The following is an 11899-nucleotide window of genomic DNA, read 5'->3' on the forward strand; positions in this document are numbered from 1 at the left end:
GCGGCTTCATATATTTTTATAGGAGGAGCCCGGGATAGCAAACTTCATTGGTGCCAAGGCCTAGGCACGAGCGCAGAGAGATGGGCGTCGGACACCGGGAGAGCCGGCTCGTGGGGGAGGGAGTGGGGGTGGGGCGCGGCAGCCGCCTCGCAGACGGGCGGGCCGGCTCAGCCTCGGCGGTGCACCCAGCAAGTCGCCTTCTGGCTTTGGGATTCCTCCAGCCTCCGAGCCCCCAAAAGTGCATAGAAAGCCCCAAAGCATTTTCCTGTGGGGATCGGGGGGAGGAAGGGCGGGAGGGAGATGTCACGAGTAGGTTCTTCTCCCCCAGCGAGGGGAGAGGCTGCGGAGAGATTTCAGCATCCTTGGAGAGGGGACTGCTTGCAAGTATCCAATGTTTCCTTCCTTGCTCCCTCCCTCCCTCGCCGTGTGACCTCGGGCAAAAGTTCGCTAACCTCTCTGTGCCTTAATTTTTTTACCTGTAAAATTCGGGTAAATAATAGTCACTACTTCTCTCTTTATTTTATATTTTTGGCATTGATTTTTTAGCATTGTTGCTTTATTGTTGAAAGTATTACAGATGTCCCCTTTTCTTTTTTTAACTTTTATTTAGCCCCTACTTAAGCTTGTTATGAGAAATAAAGGAGTTAAATACATATGCAAACTGCTTAGAGCACTCTGCTCAGTGTTAAGATATACTGCACAGATGTTAGCGCCTGTAGTTAAACCACAGCTTCTGTGTTAAGTTACATCTCTTTTCGGGGGAATCTCGTGGTTAGGGGCCCTTCTCTGCCTCTTTCATTTGGTCTTGCCTTTTCTGACCAAACGGTGGCACTCGTGATTTTCTAAGCAATTTCAAATAGAGAGAAAAATCATTTCCTCCCAAGGGGGTTCTCCCGTACTAAGGACCAGCAAGATGCCAACCCACAGACAGTTATTGCATCCGTCCTGTGTGGGAGCCTGTCTTCCCTGTTCCAGGAGTCCCTAGGGCTAAGTGGATCCAAGATCTCACTCCCTGATGAGGAAAGTACTTGCATTGCAGAGGTCTCCCCCGACACTCACAGTTTTCTGAGGCCAGACACCCTGCACTTACCCTCAGCGCCTGGCACAGTTTAAGTCACGTGATTGTGACCCCCACACGGCCATCCACAGAGGACTGGTTGAATAGACCACCGTACAGCCACACAGTGCAGCTCTGTGCAGCTGGACAAAGGAATGAAGACCATCTCTGTGGAAGGCCGTGGAACTCTGCTACAAATTAAGTGAAAAAGCAAGGCTGAGACCATGTACCAGTATATGTTGCCTTTCTTCTTAGAAAGATGTGTGCATTTGCTTACATTTTAAAGAAGAAGCAAGGAAAGTATAAATTACAGACTCGTAAAAATGGCCACACATAAGAGAGGGTGGAAGAAATGGGAATGGAAGCTAGACTGGATATACTGTGTTTTATAGTTTGACTTTGGAATCGTGTGCATGTTTTACATAATTTTTAAAAAGAAAAAAAAAGCCATTAATCAAAGTACAGAGTGGGGCAAAAGTAGGGTTACCGTTATTTATATGGAAAATAATACAATAATAAGTAAAAATATAAGAACAAAGTCTGTGTTTTTCAGACTCATAACTGTAAACTTACCTTTTTCCACCCTGTATTCATGGGGATACTCCTATAACTGCACAGAACAATAAGAAGCTGACTTTAAATCTCATTATTTTCACTATATATCCTTATGGTGACATATCCTAAGGACAAAAAAAGAATAGCAAACAGACCAAACTGCATGTAGGTATAATATTTGTTAGTAATAATGCTAGTATTGTTATTTAGATGCTATTTTATACATTATGTACATTTTACATACATGTATATAAAATAGCAAATAAATATCAGTGTTGTTGGAAACCAAGGTCTTCAGTAAGAGATAAAAGAGACACAAATATCAAATCAGTATAGGTAGGTATAAGTTCTGTAACCAAAATTTTGAATTGGCAATTACAGTATGAATTTATGTTTAAATTTTATCTTTCTACAAAATACATATATCCTAGTTGTGTTCACTGAAAAAGCCAAGAAGCAATGACAATCTAATGATTGTGAGCAACCCTCGTGTTTAAATTCATAATTTAATGCCATTGTCCACTAAGAGGAACCAGGACTTCTTTAGGCAACTATTGATTTCAGGACTGGGGCAGGAATGGTGTGGCATTTTATTATGCCAGAAAGCCAGGTAGCTCTCAAATACTACTGAGGTTATATCAAAAGACCCCAAGATCAAAGATGATGGGGCACTATTTGGCCAAATGTGGAACAATTTGGATTTAAAAAAGAATAATGACTATTGGATAGATATATATCAACTATAGCCTGGCCGGCATGGCTCAGTGGTTGAGCATCAACCTATGAACCAGGAGGTCACAGTTCGATTCCTGGTCAGGGTACGGGGTGTGCAGGTGGCAACCGATCAATAATTCTCTCTCATCATTGATGTTTCTATCTCTCTCTCCCTCTTCCTTCTTCTCTGAAATCAATAAAAAATATATTTTTAAAAAAGAAATATAGCCGAAACCGGTTTGGCTCAGTGGATAGAGCATCGGCCTGCGGACTGAAAGGTCCCAGGTTCGATTCCGGTCAAGGGCATGTACCTGGGTTGCGGGCACATCCCCAGTAGGAGATGTGCAGGAGGCAGCTGATCGATGTTTCTCTCTCATCGATGTTTCCAACTCTCTATCTCTCTCCCTTCCTCTCTGTAAAAAATCAATAAAATATATTTTTTTTAAAAAAAAGAAATATATCAACTATAGGCAAAATCCATGAGTTCATAGTACTACTCAAAAAGAAAAAAAAATCCCTCATCATTCACCTTTGGATCAGCTAAGTACCAACTCTTTATTTTAAAAAATGGTAAATTAGAGTGGGGGAAGGGGGATCAAGCATTTATTCTGCTATATATTTCAAGACGGCCAGGTTGTTTATAAAGGTAACAAATGCCACAGGCCTGATAGAATTGGAAAGTCAGTAATCACAACTCCTAATGAAGCTCTGAGAGGAGGCAACAATCATCTATAGTTGTTACAATTATGGGGTAGAATGTTGATGGGAAACTTTATGCTGGCTGTATTGAGGTAACAAAACCTGAACCCACTGATTTATCACAAAAAGTGAGACCACCAGATACCATGGGCCTCCTAATGCAATGCAATAGGAAGTGCACACCATCTATGAAATATTCTTGCACAAATTTGAACCTAAATCTAATCGAACATCTAGTTCTAATTACCCAATGGGAAGAAATATGGAGGACAAAGAAACAAATTAAACGATACCAAGAAAATATAATCAGCCAAGGTAAGGATGTGGGAAATTCCACAAATTACCCAGTTTCATCAATAAATAACTAGCATGAAAGAAACGGAGTAGAGGAAGAACTGATTTAGATTAAAAGTTTTTGAAGACACCTCACTCAATCAAATGCAATGTTGGATCTTGTATTCAATAAATGAATTGTAAAAAGATATATTTACATCAATTGGGGACATGTGAACATAGATTCATAACTAAGGTGTTTATATAATTTGTCATCTAAACAGGGCATGTTGAGAGTCAAAGGAGAAACACTATGAATAATTGTGCTGGTACAAAGGTGGAACTTGGATCTCTCCCAGGCAAACTTGATTTCCCTGGTATTACACAACGTTGTGGAGTTATTGTTGGTTATTATGTTTAAGGTTTTTTGCATTATATTAGTTTCAGGTGTACAACATAATGATGCAATATATGTGTATATTGCAAAATGTTCACCACAGTAAGTCTAATTAATATCCATCACCACACAGTTGCAAATTTCTTTTTCTTATGATAAGAACTTTTAAGATCTACTCTCAGCAACTTTTAAATATACAATGGAATATTATTAACTGTATTCACCAGGCTATACATTATATGCCCAAGACGTATTTGTTTTATAATTGGACATTTGTACCTTTTTATTATCTTTACCCATTTTGCCTGTCCCCCACACCCCTACCTCTGGCAACCACCAATCTGTCCTCTGTATCTATGAACTTGGTTTGAACTTTTTTTTTAATGTTTTCTTAAATGTTTTTAAAGCTATTTGTTAGAAAAACAACTCTCAAACATTTTAGTCTCAGAATCTATAACACGCTTAAAAATTACTGAATCATACTCACAAGGATGGCTAGAATCAAGAACACTGAAAATAAATTTTGGCAGGGATGTGGAGAAATTGGAATGCTTACACACTGGTGGTTCAAATGTAAAATGGTGCAGCTGCTGTGGAAAACAGTCTGACAGTTTCTCAAAAAGTTAAAAATAGAGTAACATAGAGTTAAACATATGACCCAGCAATTCTATTCCTAGGGATATAACCAAGAGAACTAAAAACATGTATTCATACAAAAACTTGGGCACAAATGTTCATAGCAGCATTATTCGTAACAACCCACAGTGGAAACCACATAAAAGTCTATCAGCTAATGAATGGACAATGGACTATATTATTCATCCATAAAAAGGAATAAGGTCCTGATGTATGTTATAATATGGCTAAACTTTAAAGACATTAGGGTAAATGAAATAAGCCAGACACAAGAGATCCCATTTATATGAAATGTCCAAAATAGATAAATCAGTAGAGTCGGAAGTAGATTAGTGGTTGGCAGGGGATGGGGACAAAGGAGAATTGGGTAGGTATGGACTTTCCATTTAGGGTGATGAGTGTTCTGGTATTAACTGGTGGTGATGGCTACTCAACCTTGTAAATATGCTAAACCTGCTGAATTTTGTACTCTAAAATGGTGAATCCTATGGTATATGAATTAAATCTCAATTCAAAAACTATTTTAAGAACGTATTGAGGACTTCAAAGAACTTGGCTTTATGTGAGATATTCAGATATTTTCTATATTAAAACTAAAAAACTTTTAAAATATTGATTTGATTCTTTGAAAAATACCAACAAGGCTGGTCTGGCGTGGCTCAGTGGTTGAGCATTGACCCTTGAACCAGGAGGTCACAGTTTGATTCCCGGGTCAGGGCACATGCCCCGGTTGCAGGCTTGATCCCCAGTGTGAGGCGTGCAGGAGGCAGCCAATCAATGATTCTCTCTCATCATTGATGTTTCTATCTCTCTCTCCCCCTCCCCCTTTCTCTCTGAAATCAATAAAAATATATTTTTTTTAATATATTTTATTGATTTTTTACAGAGAGGAAGGGAGAGAGATAGAGAGTTAGAAAATTCAATGAGAGAGAAACATTGATCAGCTGCCTCCTGCACATCTCCTACTGGGGATGTGCCCGCAACCCAGGTACATGCCCTTGACCGGAATCGAACCTGGGGCCTTTCAGTCCGCAAGTCAATGCTCTATCCACTGAGCCAAACTGGTTTTGGCAATAAAAATATTTTTTTAAAAAAGAAGGAGCGTCGGCTTGCGGACTCAAGGGTCACAGGTTCGATTCCGGTCAGGGGCATGTACCTTGGTTGCGGGCACATCCCCAGCAGGAGGTGTGTAGGAGGCGGCTGATTGGTGTTTCTCTCTCATCGATATTTCTAACTCTCTATCCCTCTCCCTTTCTCTCTGTAAAAAAAAAAATCAATAAAATATTTTTTTTAAAAAGAAAGAAAAATATCTACAATAAGCACATCACAGGAAAATAACTATCCTTTCCCAGACCCCGTGAAAGTCCCCCTCCACAGAGGCCCAGGAGTGACCTAGGGGAGTCTGCAGTTTATAGGAGAAGAACTAATAATAATGTCAGCTCAGTTGGTCTTCACCCTGCACTGTCCCCTTATTCAATCTACACAATTTAAATTCAGGGAGGAAGCATTTTATCCTTTCTCTCCTTGACTTGCTCTTCCTCCAGTTTTTGGAAAGCACCACGACAACATCTCTTAAAAGAATAAATGAATTTAGTGGCAGCTGTACTCCTGAGAATTGATCAAATATGAATATCCATATTTAAGGACAGGGGTTCAAGTCCACCAGGATAAACAAGAAGGTTCCCTGTGTCGCTGCTCATAGGGCAAGAACCTAATCAAAGTGAAGGCTCATCCTCGGCACATCCACACGGGGAAACTCTCCAGCCATTTATTAAAAGAAGTGGAACGAAACAAGAGGACTAGGAGGGCTTTCCACAAGGGCTGTTCCCTGATGAATGGCAGATGCAAGAGAGGCTGTGGTCCCCTGTTTATAAGACAATGCTTTGAAACAATGAATGCCTGCATATGTAGATACATACATATGTGTAGGCCTAAGAGCACTTAAGTCGGGAGAAAATATGGGGGACTATCCCAGGTTCTCGGTGTAGATGACCTTGGGTACCGATGCAGAGGAGAGGAGGAGGAGGGAGATGGAAGGGCCGAGCCAAACAAAAGGAATGGAAAGAAAAGAATGGCCACACCTCTTTACAAAGCATATAGGCGAGTGTGTATATGTACTTCAGTAAAATGATGTCTGAGTGTGATTATGTATAATGAGATTAAATTGTAAAGTATTTCCTTTACAGAGAAATGGAAGAATGCAATAAATTCCAGAGATTTTGTGGCTAAACATTTAGCCATGCCTCTTCGTTTCCCAAAGACCATATGATTAATGATTTAGGCTGAAAACCTCTTTGTATGGAAAAGCAAAAGTGAGAGGAAGTAAAAAAAGAAGTGCTTTGCCCTAGCTGGTTTGGCTCAGTGGTTAGAGCATCAGCTTGCGGACAGAAGGGTCCCGGGGTTGATTCTGGTCAAGAGCATGAACCTCGGTTGCAGGCTCAATCCCTGGCCTGGGTTGGGGCAGGTGCGGGAGGCTACCAATGGATGTGTCCCGCTCACATCAATATTTCTGTGTGTGTGTGTGTGTGAGTTCTCTTCCCCTCCCTTCCACTTTGTCTAAAAATCTATGGAAAAAAATCCTTGGGTGAGGGTTAACACCAGAAAAAAAGTAACTTTAAAAAAGAGAAGTGCTTGCTCTCCTTTATCCTAATAAGAATAACAACTGATGTGATTACAGCATGACAGCATGCCAACTAGTCTTTCAAGGTTCAGATGGTCTAAATGTGGTTAATAACAGGATTTTGAAACACACTGTAAGATAATTACTGCTTGCAGCAGAGCTACTTTTCTGATTACAGGCCAAATGGAAAAATGATAGTACAATATTTACAGCCCTTAAATTCCTGTGGTGAATGAGGCAACCACTACATTCGTTTGCATATGAAACAGCAACATTTTAAACATTGATCGTGAAGACTGGTTTCAGCTAAAGAGCACACTAATCTATTTTGAAGGTTCACATGTTTATAAGATGTGTAGAATAGCACCCATGGTCCTTAATGACCCCAAATCATTCGAAATGGTGTAAAGAGAGCTATCAACAAAAGAATCTCACAAACATACAATATCGGTCAAAATAAAAAATGTCATAGCAACTGAGAAAGACAAATATCACATGATCTCACTTATTTGTGGAGTCTAATAAACAAAATTAATTGACCAACAAAATAAGACCCAAAGCAGGGAGGCATGGAACAGACTAACATACCCCGATGTGGGGTTGGGGATATGAGAAGACATAAACCAAAGAACTTATATACTTACTAGAGGCCCGGTGCACGGATTCATGCACTGGTGGGATCCCTCAGCCTGGCCTGCAGGGATAGGGCTGAAACTGGTTCTCCAACATCCCCCAAGAGGTCCCGGATTTTGAGAGGGAGCAGGCCAGGCTGAGGGATCCCACTGGTGAACAAATTCATGCACCAGGCCTCTAGTATGCATATAAGATCTTTGGTTAATCTCTTCCCGCCCTCCCCTCTCTCCACTTCCCTCTGAGATTTATCAGTCTGTTTCATGTTTCCATGCCCGTGGTTTCACTCCTGTGTTGATCATCTGCTCCCTGGTGGTCAGTGAGCATCATAGCTACTGGTTGGACAGTCGAACAGTTGGCCAGTCACTTAGGCTTTTATATATATACTAGAGGCCTGGTGCACAAAAATTTGTGCACTCAGGGGGAGGGGGGGTCCCTCAGCCCGGCCTGTGCCCTCTCGCAGTCTGGGACCCCTCGGGAGATAATGACCTGCTGGCTTAGGCCTGCTCCCGGGTGGCAAAGGGCAGGCCTAATCCCTAGGTGCAGCCCCTGGTCGGGCTCAGAGCAGGGCCGAATGGGGAGTTGGGGCGCTTTCCCCTGTCATGCACAGAGCAGGGCAGATTGGGAGGTTGCGATGCCACCCTCAGTCACACTCAGGGTAGGGCCTATTGAGGGGTTGGGGCACCGCTCCCTGTCACACTCAAGGCAGGGTCGATGGGGAGGTTGCGGTGCCACCCCCTGTCACGCACAGAGCAGGGCCAATCAGGGGGTTGGGGAGCTCCTCCCTGTCATGCACAGAGCAGGGCGGATCACGGGGTTGGGGCGTCGCCACTGTCACACTCAGGGCAGGGCCAATGGGGAGGTTATGGCTCTACCCCATCACACACAGAGCAGGGCCTGTGGGGTGTGGGGGTTGGGGCACCCCCCTCTATCACCCGCAGAGCAGGGCCGATCAGGGGGATGGGGCGCCGCCACTCTCACACTCAGGGAAGGGCCGATGGGGAGGTTATGGCTCTACCCCGTCACACACAGAGTAGGGCCTGTGGGGTGGGGGGGTTGGGGCACTGCACCCTGTCACACACAGAGCCACAGGGCGATCAGGGGGTTGGGGAGCTCCCCCCCATCAGGCACAGAGCAGGGCAGATAGGGAGGTTGTGGCCCCGCCCCTGACACACACACAGCCACAGGGCGATCAGGGGGTTTGGGCGCTGCCCCCTGTCACGCTGATCCCGGTGCTGGGAGGCATATTACCCTTTTACTATATAGAATAGAGGCCTGGTGCATGGGTGGGGGCTGGCTGGTTTGCCCTGAAGGGTGTCCTGGATCAGGGTGGGGGGGCCAACTGGGGTGCCTGGCCAGCCTGGATGAGGGGATGATGGCTGTTTGCAGCTGGTCACATACCCTTCAGGGTGGGGGTCCCCACTGGGGTGCCTGGCCAGCCTGGGTGAGGGGCTGAGGGCTGTTTTCAGGCTGGGACTGAAGCTCCCAACTGCTCCTTTTTTCTTTTTTTTCTTTTTTTAATTCTGGGCCAGCTTTAGCTCTGAGGCTCCAGCTCTGAGGCTTCTGCTGCTGAAAGCAGGTATCTGGTTTGTTTCGGTTCTATAATTGAAACTCTGTATCAACTCTAGCTTTGAGATCCCGGCTCGGCTCGCTGAAAGCAGGTTTCTGGGGTTTTGTTTCACTTCTATATTTGTTACAATGTTCAAACTGCAGGCTCAGAGGCCGGCAAGGCAGGCGGGGAATGTTGGAGTCCTCTGTCACTGAAGCAAGCAAGCCTCATGTTCAGTTTAAGCTGACTGGCTGCCGGCCGCCATCTTGGCTGGCAGTTAATTTGCATATGACCCTGATTAGCCAATGGGAAGGGTAGCGGTCGTACGCCAATTACCATATTTCTCTTTTATTAGATAGGACTAGGAGCCCAGCACACAATTGGAAATTTGATTTGAAATTGCGCAGCACTGCCCACCCTCCAGTCGCCTAGGGATATTTTCCCATTGATTTTTAGAGAGCATGGAAGAGAGAGGGAAAGACAAAGAGAAACATCAATGTGAGAGGGACACATCGATTGGTTGCCTCCTGCATGAGCCCTGACCTTGGCCCACAGCACAGCAGCCCCTACAGCCACTGCCGGTCCAGCCCTGCTTCACTCCCCGTGCCCCGCAGCCTGCTGGTCTGGCCCTGCCTCGCTCCCCAGGCTCTGCAGCCTGCTGATCAGGACCTCCCCTGGCGCAGGCATGTGGAGGCCCCTGCTGCCCCGTCCCGATGCTGTGCGCAACCTCTTCCTGTTCGGTTACAGCGTTCTGGTTAATTAGCATATTTCTCTATTTTATATAGATAGATAGATAGATATAGATATAGAGATAGATAGATGATAGATAGATAGATAGATAGATAGATAGATAGATAGATAGATAGATATAGATATGCATAGCCCATGGACAGGGACAATAGGATAATGAAGACCTGGGGGAGGAGGGTGGGGCTGGCGAGAGAGTGGAAAGGGGGGGAAATGGGAGATATCTGTAATACTATCAACAATATATATTTAAAAAAATTTTTTTTAAGTCCTAGCAAGTTTAAAATTTGACTGTAATGGGTTGGCTTTCTCTGTGGTATTTAGTTCACTGCATTGCCAATATACCTTTCTCTCCCTAAAATTCTAAGCTTACTTAATTTCCTTTTCATGTCTGTGCCATGAGCTTAATTTACCACAAGTTTTTTTTTATTATTATTAAGGTAGTATATGAGTTAAGTACATCTTCCCCCAAAACTGTTCCTTCCACAGGGAGTGTGGATCCTGCTCCCGTGTTTTGCCTTGAGGACCTCATTCCAATGGCATTCCCCTTTTATGCTCTCTACTCAATTATTCCCATTAGTGCCCCAAAATGCTCACTGTGTTCCGTCATTAAAATGTTCCTTCTGTTGCCATATTCCTTCTCAGGAACCACCCTATTTCTCTGCTCACCAAAGTGTCTTCAAATGAAAAACGAAACAGTAAACCCACATATGTTGTCCTCAGTTGTTCATTCACTAAGTTGTTTTTTATTATGGAAAGTTTGCACCTGGTTATATCTCGTAAGTTTTTAAAACTTTATAAGCGCCCCTCTGCCCCTTTTTCTTTAATGCCATTGAAGAAACAAGGTCATTTGTGCTGCAAAAGGACTGAAACTCTGGACTTGGCAGAATGCTTCTTCGTGATGTCACTGAATTTGTTCCTCTATGTGCCCCATTTCCTGTAAATAGCTGTTTAGATCTGGAGGCAGCATTAAATTCAGGACCCATCTTGCATAGGGGTGGGGCTGGGTACTTCTGACTGCAACACAGGAAGCACGGAATGTCCCACTTTTATTGATGATAAGAGGGTTATCTGATATAAACTTACCCATCAATTTTCCCCCTGGTGACTTCGCAGCTATAGGTGATCATTGCTTAATTCTTGTAGGTCATTAAGGGTTACGAAATGGCAATTTTGTAATTCTGTTATTTTCCTATGCATGTTTTACCTGGAACTCTGCTTTAAATAGAACCTTCCCTCAACAACTAGTTATTTGATCACCCTGAAATACAGTTTTTACAGGAAAAACAGGATAAGTGCTTGATCCTTCCCCTCACCAAGTTTTAAAATAATGAGTTTAGTGCCCTAGCAGCCTTCAATGAATACCTATTTCTTGTTGTTCTTAGATCTCAAAAAGTTCTTATAGTTTCTGAGAAAGACAAATATCACATGATCTCACTTATTTGTGGAGTCTAATGAACAAAATGAATTGACCAACCAAATAAGACCAGAAGCATGGAGGCATGGAACGGACTGACATACCTTGATGTGGGGTTGGGGGGATGAGAGGAGATAATCCAAAGAACTTATATAGTTATACACACAGCCCATGGACATGAGCAAGAGTGTAGTGAGGACCTAGAGGGTGGGTAGAGGCTGGGAGGAGGGGGCAGTAGGGGGAAAATGGGAGATATCTATAATACTATCCTATATATTAAAAGCCTAATATGCAAATTGTCCCCTCAACCAGGAGTTCAACCAGGGGGTGGGGTTGGCCGGCCAACCTCTTGCATCCCCTCCCCCCCTGCTGGCGCAGCCCTATTGGCCCTGGTTGGGGTGGGCCAGCTGGACTCCACCTGGCCTCTAGTCTATCTACACTAATAAAAGACAAACATGCAAATTAACTGTACCTTTGCTTTGCCTTAAGCCATGCCCACCAGCCAATCAGAGCGACTATATGCAAATTAACCCAACCAAGATGGCGGTCAGCAGTCATGGAGCTGGAGTGAGCAGGAGGCTTGGCTGCTCCAGTGATGGAGGAAG

The sequence above is a fragment of the Myotis nattereri genome (assembly GCF_964212035.1).
Source record: "Myotis nattereri genome assembly, chromosome: 2".
Classification (NCBI taxonomy): Eukaryota; Metazoa; Chordata; class Mammalia; order Chiroptera; family Vespertilionidae; genus Myotis; species Myotis nattereri.